At 43.3% G+C, this 16,170-nt stretch overlaps 1 protein-coding gene and 1 long non-coding RNA gene across 3 annotated transcripts in view; one reads left to right on the top strand and one right to left on the bottom strand.

The window, feature by feature from the left end:
- The window catches only part of LOC310677307 (protein FAM13A-like), a 46,226-nt gene that overhangs the window by 1,800 nt on the left and 28,256 nt on the right, over positions 1–16,170 (bottom strand). Inside the window, exon 8 of one of the 2 annotated variants that reach the window (XR_014511033.1) lies at positions 11,099–11,124. The exons of the other annotated variant lie outside the window; for it this stretch is intronic. The gene's annotated coding sequence lies outside the window, so the exon portion shown is untranslated. Of the gene's footprint in view, positions 1–11,098; positions 11,125–16,170 lie in introns of those variants that run through there. 2 annotated transcript variants of the gene reach the window in all.
- Positions 867–16,170, top strand: part of LOC310677324 — a 35,300-nt gene continuing 19,996 nt past the window's right edge. The window contains exons 1-2 of the long non-coding RNA XR_014511063.1: positions 867–982; positions 1,752–1,823. This is a non-coding gene — a long non-coding RNA (uncharacterized lncRNA). The remainder of the gene's footprint in view (positions 983–1,751; positions 1,824–16,170) is intronic.

Here is a 16,170-nt window from a genome sequence, read left to right as displayed (position 1 = left end):
TGGCATCCATGCTCTCAGGCAGCAAAGGTATTTTCCAGTTCTGCTATTTCATTTTAAATTGGGGTACCATGGACTGAACCCGAGACCTTCTTCAGGCAAACCATCTGCTATATCACCAAGCCATAGTCATGCCCCTGGAAAATATATCAAAGCTGTTCAAAAAGAAAAAATTCATCACCACAATCTTAAGAGAAATATTTCTCTTATTAAAATAGGAGGTTCTTTAGCTTGTTGCCTGGCCCTTAAGGAATGCAGACTATGAATGGAAGGAATTGTCAGTTTCAATTCTCTTAACTTTTTCAGTTTTCCAATCTTAAGTTTCCACATTACTTCCCACTTCTCCACACTCCTGCAGCAATTTGTGGGTTGTTGTGTTTTTTTTAAGAGTATCATGGGGGGGAAAGCGTATCATGAAAATTTTTCAGCATTACACTGTGAATTTCTCCAAATAAACACATTTTATATACATTTTTAACTAGTGGACACATTCCTTGCAAACAATTTCTCTTAATAAAATGCATTTTTGCATGTTATTTTAAGTAGCATATTCAATTTTTTGTGTATTTTTGTAAACATTGCTTGGTTAGAAAAATGCACCACAAAATTCAGGTTAAGTGTGAATTTTGAAGTGTGGTTGCATTTCAGTCTTCATATTGTCATGGAAACTCACTTTTTCATGACAATGGATACTCACTTCTAAATGCAAACAGAATCAAATTTCTCCCCCATCCCTAATGCAGACTATACTGACTAGTTGCCCCATAACAAAATTTGGTTCCAATTGTGAGATCATTTCTATGTGTCTCTATGCTATGCTGTAGGCCTGGCTGCAGCCACTTTCTGGGGTAAGAGAAGCCCTACCATGGCACAAGGTGAGGTGGCAGTTTCAGGCCACAGATTTTGTAGCTGGGGCTCAGGGGGTAGCAGTAAGATGCTGCAGACTAGAGCTGCGTGTGCCACATGGCCAACCCTATACCATAAGGTAGCCGACTGACCTTGTGGAGGTGGAGGGTGCTGTCCTATTTCCAGTAGTCAGAGAAGATTCGACTGCTAATCCGGTCAGCTTCTCTGCTTTCAATGGGTTGCCACCATCCTTGCTTCAGGCAGGGGGATGTCTTCAGCTGTACCACGAAGCCTCAACCTTTCCATGTTTACTCAGTTATTTCAACCAGATTTATTCCCAAAGATTGGGAATTTAGGACTGTAGGCTTAGGTACCGTAGTTAGTTACTGGAAGAGCATGGATGGAGAACATATGCCTTCCCCCCCAGAAGTTGCTGGACTAAAATTCCCATCATCCCTGAACCATTGTCTATGCTGGTTGGGCTGATGGGAGTTGTAGTTCAACAGCATCTGAAGGGCTACAGTTTCCCTCCCCTTCCCCGCTATCGAGGTATGAGCTTTATTGGTACAGCAATCGAGAGGTAAAACGTAATAGGTGTACAACTCCTCTGGGCATTTATTAGCAGCTAAAACATTTGTGATAGCCCTTCTCATTCCATTTCTTCTTCTTCTTCTTCTTCTGATGGATTTTGACTTGCTTCAAATTAAACTAAGACAGAAATAGATTAGAATCAGGAGTGAAGTGTGAGAAGGTCCAGCCAAAAGGAGGGGTGGGATTAAAGAATGTGCAGACATTAATACAGTCTGGAGACATACATCCACAAATGAGACTCGGCACATCAAATAAAGATGCCTTCCTCTTGATTTATTGAGAATGCAATTCTTTTTTCTTTTTTTTTACACCTGCAGGCTGCGATGAAACTGCAAAGCCATTAAAGAATCCATTAAATGGGAAGGGTGTAACTATAGCGAAGGCCTGAGGTAAAGTTAACTGCAGTGAAGTTTGGGAATATGAAAACTGCCCCAAGACCCAGAGGGGAACAAAGCAGAGAGGGCGCACTCTAGGTAGCCACTAGAGAGGAACTACAGTGGTGCCCCACAAGATGAATGCCTCGCAAGACGGAAAACCCGCAAGACGAAAGGGTTTTCCGTTTGTAGAGGCGCTTCGCAAGACGAATTTCCCTATGGGCTTGCTTCGCAAGACGAAAATTGACGAAAAATTTTGAGGTTTTTTTTTGCTCCCAAACCCCTTTTTCTGAATCGCTAAGCTGCTAAAAGCTTTTTAGCAGCAAAACCACTAATCCCTTAAGCCTAAAAAAGCCGTTTTTAGCCCTTAAACTGTCAATAGCGCTAATAGCGCTAATCCGCCAATGGGCTTGCTTCACAAGACGAAAAAACTGCAAGACGAAAAGACTCGCGGAACAGATTCTTTTCGTCTTGCGAGGCACCACTGTACTTAACTTACTGACAGCAGAGCACGAGAAGCTATCATGCAACATATCCAGCCTTGTATAACCAACATGCTTAACTCTAATTAATGTATGAAGGGGTTAAGACCATAGAGTAAGCTGTCCTGCCAGGCTTAACTTGGTCACACCCTCTCATCTTGGGAGAAAGGGTTACCAAACTCTTTGTTCTCTCTTCCACCATGTGAACCCTACCAGCAAGGAGGCCTAAGCTAGATGCTCCAGGCTTAGACTGTATAGCTTAAGTAAACCATCTTTGTGTTTCTATATAAATTATTTAGAAATTCTTACCATCATAGGAGCCAACTCATAAGTGCCGCAGTGGCTTCAGCCCCCACAAAATTGATGGGCATTCTCATTCAAATGTTGTGTGTGCACTGCATAATGTGATTGGTTATGTGGGACAGGGATTACCTGGGCCCCCACAATATTTATCCAAGTTAGCACCCCTGATTACCGTTTTGAAATCAAAGTTATACTGCCTGGCTTTTATTGTTGCTGTATGGAAAAGCACATGGTTCTGACCTTTGAAGAATTTGTAAGTAAACCATTTTTAACTTAGCAAATATGTGGTCTCTCTCTATGCTACAGGAAGTGGGGACGCAACTTAGAAGGGGATATTTTTAAAGATCTGACAGCCTATATTTCCACCATTTACTTTGCTGCATGCTTTGTGATTTTAAATCTCTGCAGGAGCTCTCTCACCAAAGAGTAGTTGTCCCAAACCTGGATCTAGGCATCCAGGGAATACTCCTTTTGTCTGTATCTACTATTTTTCCTTTCCCAAACTAACACTTTTCAGATAGGTCTGCCATATTCCAGTGGTTTTGCCCTTAATTACTGCTAAAACCACTAGATACCTGGAAGGGTCAATTTATGTTTCCTCCTGATAGGATTGGGTAGCAAAGCACACCATGGATAAAAAAAGCTAACTATTAAACCTCTAAACCTGAAGGGTTAGAAAGTTTAATTCAAGCACAGCAAATGAGAAAAATGTAATGATTCTCATTTGTCGAACGTACTTTCCATATTTCAGTTTTTTAACCTTGACAGCAGGAAAATGGAAGTTCACAGAACTTCTGAGGGTTTAATTAGCATCCAGACCATCATTGCAAATGGGCCCTTTTAAATCACCTTCACACCTGCATTGGGATCTATGAGTCAATTAGTGCCATTGCAGGTCTTATCATGCATCAAAAGGGAAAGGGAAGTAAAATTTTGTCAAGTAATTAAACCTAAAGGTTTCAAAGGTGCCTGTGGATATTGGGTGCTCAGTTCTACTTGCCATTCAAATAGAAAAGGGCAGCCAACTTCCATGAACTCCAGTGAAAATATATGTGGTTTTCTTTTTTTCCTCTTGTCTCTTTCCCCATTTTATTCCACTTCATTTTAAGTGACTTTACAGAATAGTGTAGCAGTTTGGGGGAAGGGGTATGGTAAGAGAGCAGCAGCCTTACAATCTGTGGAATCATATACACAATTGTTGAGCTGTACACTTGTCTGAGTAACTATGTATACAGTATAAAGAACAAGTATGCACTATTTCACACAAACCCTTGTGTATTAGGAGAGACAGCTTGTAGCTGTGTTCAAGCCTACTGTTGTTGTAAATTCTTCCTGGAATGTACACCACTGCTCCTTTGACTTGGGGCTCTCTGAAGATCTTCCCATGACAAAGTGATAGATAAGAAATTAGCCACCTTATCTGCAGGCATTCAATTGCAAGATAAGAAATGCTGTTGTTGTTTAGTCGTTTAGTCATGTCCGACTCTTCGTGACCCCATGGACCAGAGCACGCCAGGCACTCCTGTCTTCCACTGCCTCCCGCAGTTTGGTCAAACTCATGCTGGTAGCTTCAAGAACACTGTCCAACCATCTCGTCCTCTGTCATCCCCTTCTCCTTGTGCCCTCCATCTTTTCCAACATCAGGGTCTTTTCCAGGGAGTCTTCTCTTCTCATGAGGTGGCCAAAGTATTGGAGTCTCAGCTTCAGGATCTGTCCTTCCAGTGAGCACTCAGGGCTGATTTCCTTAAGAATGGATACATTTGATCTTCTTGCAGTCCATGGGACTCTCAAGAGTCTCCTCCAGCACCATAACTGAAAAGCATCAATTCTTCGGCGATCAGCCTGCTTTATGGTCCAGCTCTCACTTCCATACATCACTACTGGGAAAACCATAGCTTTAACTATACGGACCTTTGTTGGCAAGGTGATGTCTCTGCTTTTTAAGATGCTGTCTAGATAAGATAAGAAATGTGGCTGGCTAAAGTGTCCCAGACCCCAAAAAAAGTCTCAGCATGAGAGGAGCTATTGTTGTACACCACTAACTCCTCATAATACAAAGGTCTTTCGCATTTCCGTTACAGGCTGTGACCATTTTGAGCACATCCAATTCATGCACAACTGCCAACACATGGGTCGTTTTGGACCCGGAAGAGGGTGAAACGGGAGTATAATGGGGCGTAACAAGGCGGGGCGGGCTACTGCACACTCTGTCAATGTGGGGTGGGGCAGGAACACAACCCTTGTCCTTGTTCCCAGAGAGGAGCTCTTACCCAATCCTTTTACTGTGACATGGCAGCTGAGCTAAGATTTGACTTAAAGTGTTGTCCAAGCCCAGGATAGCAAAAAGAAAATTGACTACAGGTCACTGTGAGGAGAAGAGACCTTAACCACAATCCCAGTTTGAATTACACAACTTGGTGTAGCTGCTGCGTCATGCTGTGTTAAAAGGACCAAGAAGAGCAAAGCAGCTGTGAGCTGCTGCTCTCAGGGAACCAGCACATTTGTGCATCCTCAGTAAACCATAGTCTGGCTTTCTGTGGTGTGTCCAGTTGGAAATATCCCCACCTCTTGTCATTAAAGTGAAGTTTTTTGGAAACAGGTTGCTCAAGATTACTGCCCCCCGCCCCCCAGCCACCATGATTGCTGTCATGTTTTCTGGAATGGGAAACACAAGATCTGTAGCTATTTGGCTTCTTAACACATTGCTTGTGACACTTGGGTTGTTAGCATTCGATACCTCTTATAATTTGGCTATATATTTATTGGTGATTTTCTGTTTAATAGATGTAAGCAGTTGAGTTCTTTCAAGTATGTATGTGCCCAGATGATTCATGCTCACAGATTAGGCTCTGCACTGCATAAATATTAAATGACTGACTGGCTTACGTATTTGCTTTTCCTAGGCCTTGTCTGACCTAGTTACTTTAGCACATTGGTAACTTCCTTTCCTAAGCCCCAGAGGCTGTCGGAGCTTAAAATGTGCCGGGGCTCACCAAGACTCTGCTCCGGCATGTGCTTTCTAGTGCTAAGGCTCAACCCTGGAGCATATGGCGTAAGACTAGATGAAAATCTCTCTGAGCAAGTGTTAGGTAGCCTTCCCTCTCCAATGTCTGTAGGGGGCAGGGGACCATGTCTACCACTCCAAAGTCACAAAGGCCACTGGCCCCACCCCTCATGCCCTGTGCTCCGAGTCCTATTTGAAAGGATAGCCTAAGCACATACAGTTGTACAGGTGAGGACACCCCTTTCAAGTATTGTGCCAATTGCATTGATATTTGGGGCGGGAGGCATTGCTGGCGACGATAGTCCCAGGCACAACACTGCGGACAGGGCTAGCAAAGGTGGTCTGGTCCCCCCGCCCGCTGGCCCACTTTCCACATTTTGAATTTATGTGTGAAGGGAGTTGTGGTGGGGTTTCCCAACCTATTTCAACCTTGGCATTTCTTTTTTCTAGAAATTGAGCATTGCAGGTTCTCATCAATGGTCCAGATCTGCAAGCAGAATTCCATCCGGTGTAGCTTATTCCAACTGCATCTGCTTGTTGTGAAATGGCTCACCAGTTGATTTTCTGGTTGTTGTGCAGCTGTTAAAGGCACAAGGGCCCTGCCAGGAAAAAAAATGTTTGCAGTGCTTCCTACTTGGAAGTAAGATCTACTGCAATCAATTGGGGCTGAAGGATACCCTTGGAATTGTGTTGCTTCCTCTTCAGTTCTGAATTCCTAGCCAGAGCTTTGCAGCTCCAGTGATACGTGCACAAAGTTCCCCCATGGCTGTTGGTGTCCCTGTTTACTTCAACAGAAACATCAGTTCCACGCAGACGAAGCATAATACACACACAGCTGCCAACTTCATCAAAATGAACAGGGAAGACCTTACAGCAGGGGAGAGCTTTGTCTGCATTGGCATTTTGTTCCTGTGTCCATACCAATATGCTAGATTAGGGTATTAGTGTTCTGAATTAAGGCCCATACATTATGGTTCATAAGGCTATAACTCTACTAATAGAAAAAAACGTATCTAGAATTTTAAAATTGCTGCTGCGCAAATTACACCTTGCTTCCAAAAGGATTTGGCTCCATTTCAGAGAACAATATGTGCAAGGGAGTCTAATCGTTGGCTGTAGAAGGCAGAGAATTTATGCACAAGTCCTGCCCTTGCCAACAATAGGAAATCCCCAGCTGCGCTCGCAATAGTTGCAAGTTGAATCCCTAGCCAGTGTGTGAAAAACTGATTCACAGACTCAAAATGCATGTGGAACAGAAGGCGATGGAAAAATGGACTGAACCACACATCAAATGGCAGAAAACTCGCCATGTAGAAATTACCCTGCACCCAGAAAACAAGCACATAAGGGCAGTGGCAGAGTGTGCTTTAATGACGCCCGGGGCGTGAAGGGCAAAAGGAGCCCACTGCGCTCCAGCCCAGTCCGCACCACTGGAGCGACACCAGCCCTGTGCCGCTTTACGAGGCTGGGGTCTGATCTCATTGGGAGAGGGGGTGACCCCACTTACTGCCAGCCCCATCTGGTTAATGCCACCCCATCAATGTTTAATGGAGGGGAGCGCTTCAGAGAGCAGTTTGGCAAATCGCTCTCTGAAGCACCTCCCACCCTCCGCTAAACCTCACTGGCGTGATGTTTACTACAGTGGTACCTTGGGTTAAGAACTTAATTCATTCTGGAGGTCCGTTCTTAACCTGAGGTACCACTTTAGCTAATGGGGCCTCCCACTGCCACCATGCAATTTCTGTTCTCATCCTGAAGCAAAGTTCTTAACCAGAGGTACTATTTCTGGGTTAGCGAAGTCTGTAACCTGAAGCGTCTGTAACCTGAAGTGTCTGTAACCCAAGGTACCACTGTAAAGGAGGTTTGCTCTGGGAACCATCACACGCCATTATTATACAAGGCGTCATCCCTGTCTGCATCACATTTCCATACTCCTTCCTAACATCTTGACACTGGTCTAATATGGCACTTCATTCCACAGCACATTCCATGTCTTCGCAGTTAGGAAAACCCTGCTGCTCTTGCAAAATGAATGAGTGCAACAAAGGCATGTGAGGTTAGTCACGAAGAAAGAGCGAGTGAGCCAGAAACACACTTAGGGAACAGGTAGATGCAAAACGACAGATGGCGACGGGAGAAAGTTATGCCTCTGATTTAAACAGCAACCAGATATTTCTCAGCAAAAAAATTCTTCCATCTTTATGAAGGAAAGTTGCCTGGAATGGTGATTATGATGATTTCAAATATGTGACATTTGAAAGTGTCTTAGAATAATATTTTCATTTTTTTAAAAAAAAGCTGAGAATATTACCAGTTTTATACAAAGCTACAGCGGGTGGCGCTGTGGGTAAAACCTCAGCACCTAGGACTTGCCGATCGTCAGGTCGGCGGTTCGAATCCCCGCGGCGGGGTGCGCTCCCACTGCTCGGTCCCAGCGCCTGCCAACCTAGCAGTTCGAAAGCACCTCCGGGTGCAAGTAGATAAATAGGTACCGCTCCAGCGGGAAGGTAAACGGCATTTCCGTGGGTTGCGTTGGCTCGCCAGATGCAGCTTGTCACGCTGGCCACGTGACCCGGAAGTGTCTCCGGACAGTGCTGGCCCACGGCCTCTAGAGTGAGATGAGCGCACAACCCTAGAGTCGGACACGACTGGCCCGTACGGGCAAGGGTACCTTTACTACTTTACCTTTTACAGCACACTAGAAACTTTGACTAGATACTGCAATCTGACCCCATCCCCCAAAGAGCCTTACAAGGCAGAATATTAGCTTCTAGCTGCAAGTTTGTACACCAGAGCTTTCCAAACTGTGTGTGTTGCGACACGTTAGTGTCGGCTGCCGTGTGTAGGTGTGTCGCACAAACGGTCCCGGCGTTCCTCCCAGGGTTGGAAAGGGAGTGGGCAGCCTGCTGGATTGCTAATAAAACTGAATTAGTGTGTTGCAAAATGATCCATGTCTAAAAAGTGTGTCACCAACAAGAAAAGTTTGGAAAGCTCTGGTGTACACTGTTAAGTCTGCTTAAGTCCATTTGACTTCAATGAGATATATAGAGTCTACTGGTTTTATTTATATTTGGAAGCCAGTGTAGTGTAATGGTTAGAGTTCTGAACTATGACCTGGGAGACCAGGGAGGTTTGAATCCCCACTCAGCCATGAAGCTCACTGGGTGACCTTGGGGCAGTCACTACCTCTCAACCTAGCCTACCTCACAGGGCGGTTGTGAGGATGAAATGGGGAGCAGGAGAACCATGGAGACCACCTTGATCCTTGGAAGATAATGGTGGCATATAAATGTAACAAATAAAGAAAATATTTTTGGTCAACTTGTTTTTCACATCTGACTTTTGCTGCTGATTTTGATGTACGTTTCATGTTCTAAGCAAACCATGTAGAGGCTTTTGATGGTTAAGCAGTGTACAAATTTTAAGAATAAAATCAAGCAGTACATGGAGCTAAACACTGCAGCGTTTCTGCTGGAAAATACTACTGCCTCAGTACTAAGGTTCATGTAAAAATCACACAATTTTTGTAAGTGGGGGGGGGGGTTTCTAATTAGTAATGTATACATTTGAGAGCTGGTGCAGTGTAGCATAATGAGATAAAACTATCAGTGTTACAGTCCAGGCCAAGGACCTCTAGAAAATTAAAATTTTATCTTTGAAAAAAATTCCCCAATTCAGCAAAAACCTACACAGATAACCACACGCCTTCGCAACTCTCCTGGAATATGTTTTCTCCTTCCTTTCCCCAGAGTTCCACTTGGTGTCTTTTAAAAGGACAGTGACCTGTCATTAATCAATGAAGACAAAGCTTCAGGGAGGGACCAGGGGGCCTATGAGCCCCCTATGGGTCTATGGTTCTACTTTGCACACCAGCTGGAGTCCAGACCTCATTCCACACCTGAAATCAAGCAGCATAGGTCTCTCTCTCTCTCTGACTTTGTAATACTGTACATAGGTAAAAATATAATATTGACCTACCTGGCAGGGTTTGGGGGAGGATTACTCAGGTTATGTAAATCAGTATTTCCCAAAATGTAGCCAAGCAAACGCCATGTTTCCTTGGAAATTCCTGAGAGATTCCACAATGAAAAGATCAGTAATGGTGGACAAGGATCCGGGGGTGGGGGTGGGGAGGAGGATGCTGGAAGAAAAAGAGGGGGCACAGCAGGAGAAGGAGTTATGCAGCATTTAGTTTCACTTTCAAAGAATTCTGGCATAGCATCACACACCAGAGCTTGTGGTTTAAAACAAACACTGGCTAGTTCAACAAACCAGCTTCATAATGCATGCCTTGAGGTTGGTTTTTTAAAGAAACTGACCAGAGTTTTCTTTAAACCACAAGCTCTGATCTGTAGGCAAGACTAAGCCAAGATTTTTTGGGGGGTGGGGGAAGGACAAAACGTTGCAGAAATTCTCCTCCAGCCCACACACAAGGGAGGAGGAACTTAGAAGCCTCTGACTTTGCTCAGGCTTATGCTAGTTTATGCATATAGGGCTATATTCTATATTCTAGCATTATATATGAACCAGCCATCTATGATTGTGTAGGCGCTATATACCTTTAAGGCACATTTAAAGCACATTCATTCCCCCAGAGAATTCTGGGCACTGTTTGCAATTCGCAGCTATACTTAACAAACAACAGTGCCATGAATTCTTTGAGGGGGCAAATGTGCTTTGTGCTTTAAATATACAGTGGTACCTTGGGTTAAGCACTTAGTTCATTCTGGAGGTCCGTTCTTAACCTGAATCTGTTATTAACCTGAGATACCACTTTAGCTAATGGGGCCTCCCACTGCCACTGCTGCATGATTTCTTTTCTCATCCTGAAGCAAAGTTCTAAACCGAGGTACTATTTCTGAGTTAGCGGAGTCTGTAACCTGAAGTGTCTGTAACCTGAAGCGTCTGTAACCCGAGGTACCACTGTACCAGCTCTGAGAAGGGTAAATAACTCCCCCATAGAGGAGTTAGTACAATGGTGATTGGTCCAAGCACATTAAAACTTGGTTAGATTTTGCATCTGCCCTCATCTACCTTTAAACTAACATTCCCTACAAAAATACTTAAAGGTAAAGGTAAAGGGACCCCTTACCATTAGGTCCAGTCGTGACCGACTCTGGGGTTGCGGCACTCATCTCGCTTTATTGGCTGAGGGAGCCAGCATACAGCTTCGGGGTCACATGGCCAGCATGAGTAAGCCGCTTCTGGCGAACCAGAGCAGCGCACGGAAATGCCGTTTACCTTCCCGACGGAGCGGTACCTATTTATCTACTTGCACTTTGACGTGCTTACGAACTGCTAGGTTGGCAGGAGCAGGGAGCAAGCAACGGGAGCTCAGCCCGTCACAGGGATTCGAACCGCTGACCTTCTGATCAGCAAGTCCTAGGCTCTGTGGTTTAACCCACAGCGCCACCCGTGTCCCACAAAAATACTCAGACTAGACTAAATTACACTTAGCTTTGCAAATTATTGAAAAATTATTGAAAAACTCAGTTTTTTCTAAAAGTTACAGCACACATATCTCCATCTGTTGGCAGTAAAAATGAAGAGGAAGGTTCCAAATGACTTAAAAAGGGGGGGGGCTTGATTTTCTTACTGTTAAGTTGTGGGTGAACATATCAGACGACACAGCGATTCTTCAAACAGCTCTTGTTTATTCACAGACCAGAACAGAACTGAACTGAAGGGTTCAGCCAGCCTGCTTATATAGAGCTGCACTACAACGCAACAGTAACCACTTTCTGTAACTATCCAATCACTGAACGTCACTTTCAATCCCTGATTTGCATATGTGGACCTGAGTGAAAACTATCTACAGCATTCCTCTGCTGGCCAAGGGTGAGAACTTCAGTACATAACACTTACCAAAAGAATCATGCAGTCTTTAGGCTAGCAAAGATGCAGGCTGTAAAATCTCCATTTAGAGAGATTCAGTTCACTTACAGAGAGCCATAGCCGCATGACTTCTTGCTTGTTCCAAGAAGCACAGAGAGACTGAGAGCCACACCTACTCTGATAATGTGAGCTCAAGGCTCAGGTTAACCATTTTGTGCATGCAAGTGTGAGTCAGGAACTGTATATTACAACAATGTTACCTCGAGGAAGAGGGGCCTTTTTGGTAGTGGCAGCCCAGTTATGCAAAGAACCTGCCTAGAGCAGTTTGTCTTGCACCATGCCATCTTTTTCGGCACCAGGTGAAGACCTCTTTGTTCACCTGGTGCTTTTAAATGTGTCTTACACAATGGTCCTCTTAGTTTTTTTTAAAAAAATGAATTAATTCTTTTTATTATTATTATTTAACTTTAATTGTTGCATTTCTTTTGAGAGTCACCCAGAGAGCATACGTCAATAAATTGCAAATAAAATTAATAAACAGGACCAAGAAATCAAAACATTCAAAGTTGGCCATTCAGTGACTCCCCTCATAAGGCCTGAATTTGTCTTTTTCGTTTTGGTGCTCATTTTCCACCTACTTTTGTGGGTGTTTGTTAGAATTCCTTACATTCTGCGCCAAACCCACCAGGAACATTCCTCAGGTGACCAGGTGCAATGCTGTGGTGTTAACAAAACATAAGATATACTTTACTATGCTTGGACTTGCCAAAAGCCAACTCAACAAGACAAGATTTGCTTTTTTTAAACGGGGTAGGGGGGTGGGAATCAAATGCCATAGCTTTGAGGGCACTAATGCTACACATGTGGTAGCAATTTCCTTCTGCCTTTGACTTCCTGTTAGCAAAGGGTGATATTTCTTTCATTGTTGCAGTTACACACAACTACATCACAGAATGATCTTGTTGGACGCTACTTGGCACAAAACCACACTGGTTGGAAAAGACAACTCAATGCTGAGAGATTTTCTAGCTCTTAAATTTGGCAGGTCAGCGTGTTCACCCGAGATCCTTATTTCACCACTGATACTGTAAGGGCAGTGAGTTTAATAAGATTGTATGAACTGAGTGTTGGAGAGACTGGTCCAAGAAAAACAAACCCACATATTATAGTGTTGGAAGCTAAATTGGCTGGGTCACAGTGTTTCCTTAGAACAGAATGCCTATCTCAAATCATGTGTTGTTCCAAGCTTTACAGAAAGCTGACCAAGAACAATTTCTTATGGAGAAGCCATGTAGATAGTTTTTTAATTTATGCCGGGGGTTCAGCTGACTGTCATATTTGTGGCAGAGAGAAAATTATTCCCATGGATCAGATTGGCTCAGTTGATGCAGGGTGTTCCTCCCTCCACTTAAACCTCCTTGGTTTTCCCAAACTGTTGCTCCCCCACATGCCCCTTGGTCATGCTTACTTTCAGCTGGATGTCTGGTGTTAGCCTGCAAGGAAGTTGTGTAGAAGGTTTAAGAGCCTAGGCTTGCCATATGTCAGGAAAATTCCTGATATGTCCTGAATCGGCAACACTGAGACTACAGAGGAGGAAGCTGACAGACAGTGCCCACCCTCTGAACTGGTTGTAAGTAAGAAAGTAGACAGGTGGAGGTGAGGGCAGGCTGAGGTTTGTGAGGCAATGCCTCTTTGGACCAGATCCATTGTGTCTGACAAAGTAATACTGGGACAGTGGCAGATCTTGGCATCTCAAATCTCAGTGCTGCCCTGTGTGGCCTCTTCTAAAACATTGTTCAGAGTCCCCAGTGGTGCCCCTGAGGCTGTACACCCAGTGCAACTGAAGAGGGCACACTCCCCTCAATCTGCCTCTGCTGTGTCCAGAAAATTCAAACCATGTTGATGGAAAACAAGGAAGCCAAGACTCGGAATAGCAAAGCTGATGAATATGGACTTGGGCAAAAATGGAAGAACCAGGCCACAAAGAATTTAAAAAGGTATAAACACAGTTTAAAATGCATGGGGGAAAGGAACTGGGAGATAAAGGAGGGGGTGATAAAGAGCTGTTGCATGATCAAGATGACAAGTGGAATGAATTACCCAAGCAGCAGCATTCGGAACAGAGATTAAAGTTTGAGGCAGGATGCTCCGAAAGTAAAATATTACAGTAATGAAGGTGAAAAATTATCGGAGCCCAGGCAATCATCCTAGCAGTCAAAATGGAAAAAGATAGATTTTGACAATACTAAAGGCTAACAAAGGACAAGACATAGCAAGATGTGAAAGGAATATGAAAGAGAATTCTACAAAACCAACTGAAGGTTCATGATCAGAAGACTATGATGATAAATTGTCTGCATTAATAATCAAAGAAGCAGAAAAGAGAAGCTCTAGTACAAAAAAATTCTGAGTTTTATACATTGCTCGCCATGAACTAATTTGGATTAACTGGTTCACTTAACTAATTTAAAAATCTCAGAATTACACCTGAAAGTAGTTCCTACAATTCCCGTATGAACTGAACATGAATTGTTTCTTTGCAGTGCAACTCAATTCAGTTTTAATTCTCTCTCTCTCTCTCTCTCTCTCTCTCACACACACACACACACACACATTATGGAATTCATTGCACTTTATGTGTGATTGTGACCATTCTAGTTACAATTCTTACTTATCTGAAAAACTATCATAACTGTTGGGAAAAATAAAACAATTGTTCACTTTAAACTGTGTGTCTGTTTTGATGGTTTCTTAGTCTTCATGAGCATATTTTATACTTTAGCAGAGCAGATTATAAAATTCTGAAAACTGGTGGAGGGGGGCAGTATGCTGAGAACCACATGAATTAATTGTGAATTGAACTGGAACAAAATTAGTTCATTTTTGGAGGGGGTGAACTGTAACCAATTCCTTTTTTAAATGAACTTTCTAAGCACTGATTTTATCCATGATGACACTGAGGCATCCAGGGCAAAACAGCTAAAAGAAAGTGGTTTCAATCAGCTGCATTAGGGATGTGGAGAGAAATTTGTATTCAAATTTAAAGTTGACCTAACTAGTTCACACTTTCCGAAGAAATATGCAAACCAAAACACAGTTATCCTTTGAAAAGTGCACACCACCCAGTTTTGCAATGCGATTAAACCAGGAAATCAGTATGTGCAAAAAATTCATTTACTAGGGTAAAATGTGCATTAAACTGCATATATATTGGAAAAGCGAACATATCAAAATGCACTGTATTGGGGAAACTGTATAGTGGACAAAAGCACGTGCAAAATGTGTTTATTAGGAGAAATTCACATTAAAATGCTGGTGGATTTTCATGACAACCATATATATATATATAACTGATGATGAAATACAGAGAACTGAACTGAACGTTGGAAAAATGAGAAACTGGCCATATTTTCTCATCCCTGGCTGTAGTAATGCTTTGCACCATGCAACTAGTTTCCCTGGATGAGAGAATCCAGATTTCCATCTGCATCTGCTGCATCCATCATGGATACTAGAGAAACGTTATGATGCTCTAACACATCAACTGTGTGCATTGATATCCTGTTCTAGAGTGGGCTGCTTGAGAAGCAAGAAAACGAAACCTTTAATTTCTCCTCTGTTCATCTGGCATATTTTTCAAGTCCCCATTCCTCCCTACCCCCACCCCCGATCACCTTGCAGTTTTCCGGTGACACTTCAGTTATCTTCTAAATTATGCTCATTAACTTCATGGGGTGCATAACACCATGTTAGCAATCATTAATAGCATTTAATTTCAAAAGCCAGAAAACCCTTGTGTCCAAGTCATATGCCATTATTAAGGCGTTATAGATGAGAGCCTGCAGTAATTTTATTTTACACTTAATAGTTTTGATACTGCTCCTCCAAATGCAATCAAGCATTGCTGGAGCACAAGTCACCAATTCCAGTTCATCAGATCCCTAAGAAACCTTGTGGTATTGCTACTTAGCCGTCTGAAGTGTTTGGCCCTCTCCAATAGCTCCTTGGGTTTGATTAAAATTATCCTCATGTTTTCAGCACACTTAGAACTTTAAATGGAACCGTTTTCCCAGTGCGGCATTCCAACAAGCAGGCCTAGTAATGAAGAGGTCAAGTCATTAAGGCTGCTTCACACATCAAGTAATTCCTGCCTGGAACTGATAGCATGCTATGATTAGGGCTGGGTTTATGGGATGCTTTTTCAAAAAAAGAAAAAAGGACTTGCAGTTGTAATACTACTCAGGTTCTACAACAACAAAAAACATTGGCTGTGGTTGTGTGTGTGTGTTTTCTGCTTCATTTATGATTTCTTTTCCTTAGCATCGGCAAAATCCAGAAGGTATAGGTAGAAAAGGTAAAAGGTAAAGAACCCCTGGGATGGTTAAGTCCCGTCAAAGGTGACTCTGGGGTTACGGCGCTCATCTCGCTTTCAAGCTGAGGGAGCCAGCGTTTGTCCATAGGCAGTTTTCCAGGTCATGTGGCCAGCATGACTAAACTGCTTGTGGAGCAATGGAACACCGTGATGGAAACCAGAGCGCATGGAAACGCCGTTCACCTCCCCGTCACAGCGGTACCTAGTTATCTACTAGCACTGGCATGCTTTCGAAATGCTAAGTTGGCAGGAGCTGGGACAGAGCAATGGGAGCTTACGCCATCGTGGAGATTCGAACCGCTGACCTTCTGATTGGCAAGCCCAGGAAGCTCAGTGATTTAGACCACAGCACCACCCGCATCAATG

The sequence above is a fragment of the Podarcis tiliguerta genome (genome assembly GCF_965153285.1).
Source record: "Podarcis tiliguerta genome assembly, chromosome: 5".
Taxonomy (NCBI): domain Eukaryota; kingdom Metazoa; phylum Chordata; class Lepidosauria; order Squamata; family Lacertidae; genus Podarcis; species Podarcis tiliguerta.
This window is presented reverse-complemented; position numbering and strand designations above follow the sequence as displayed.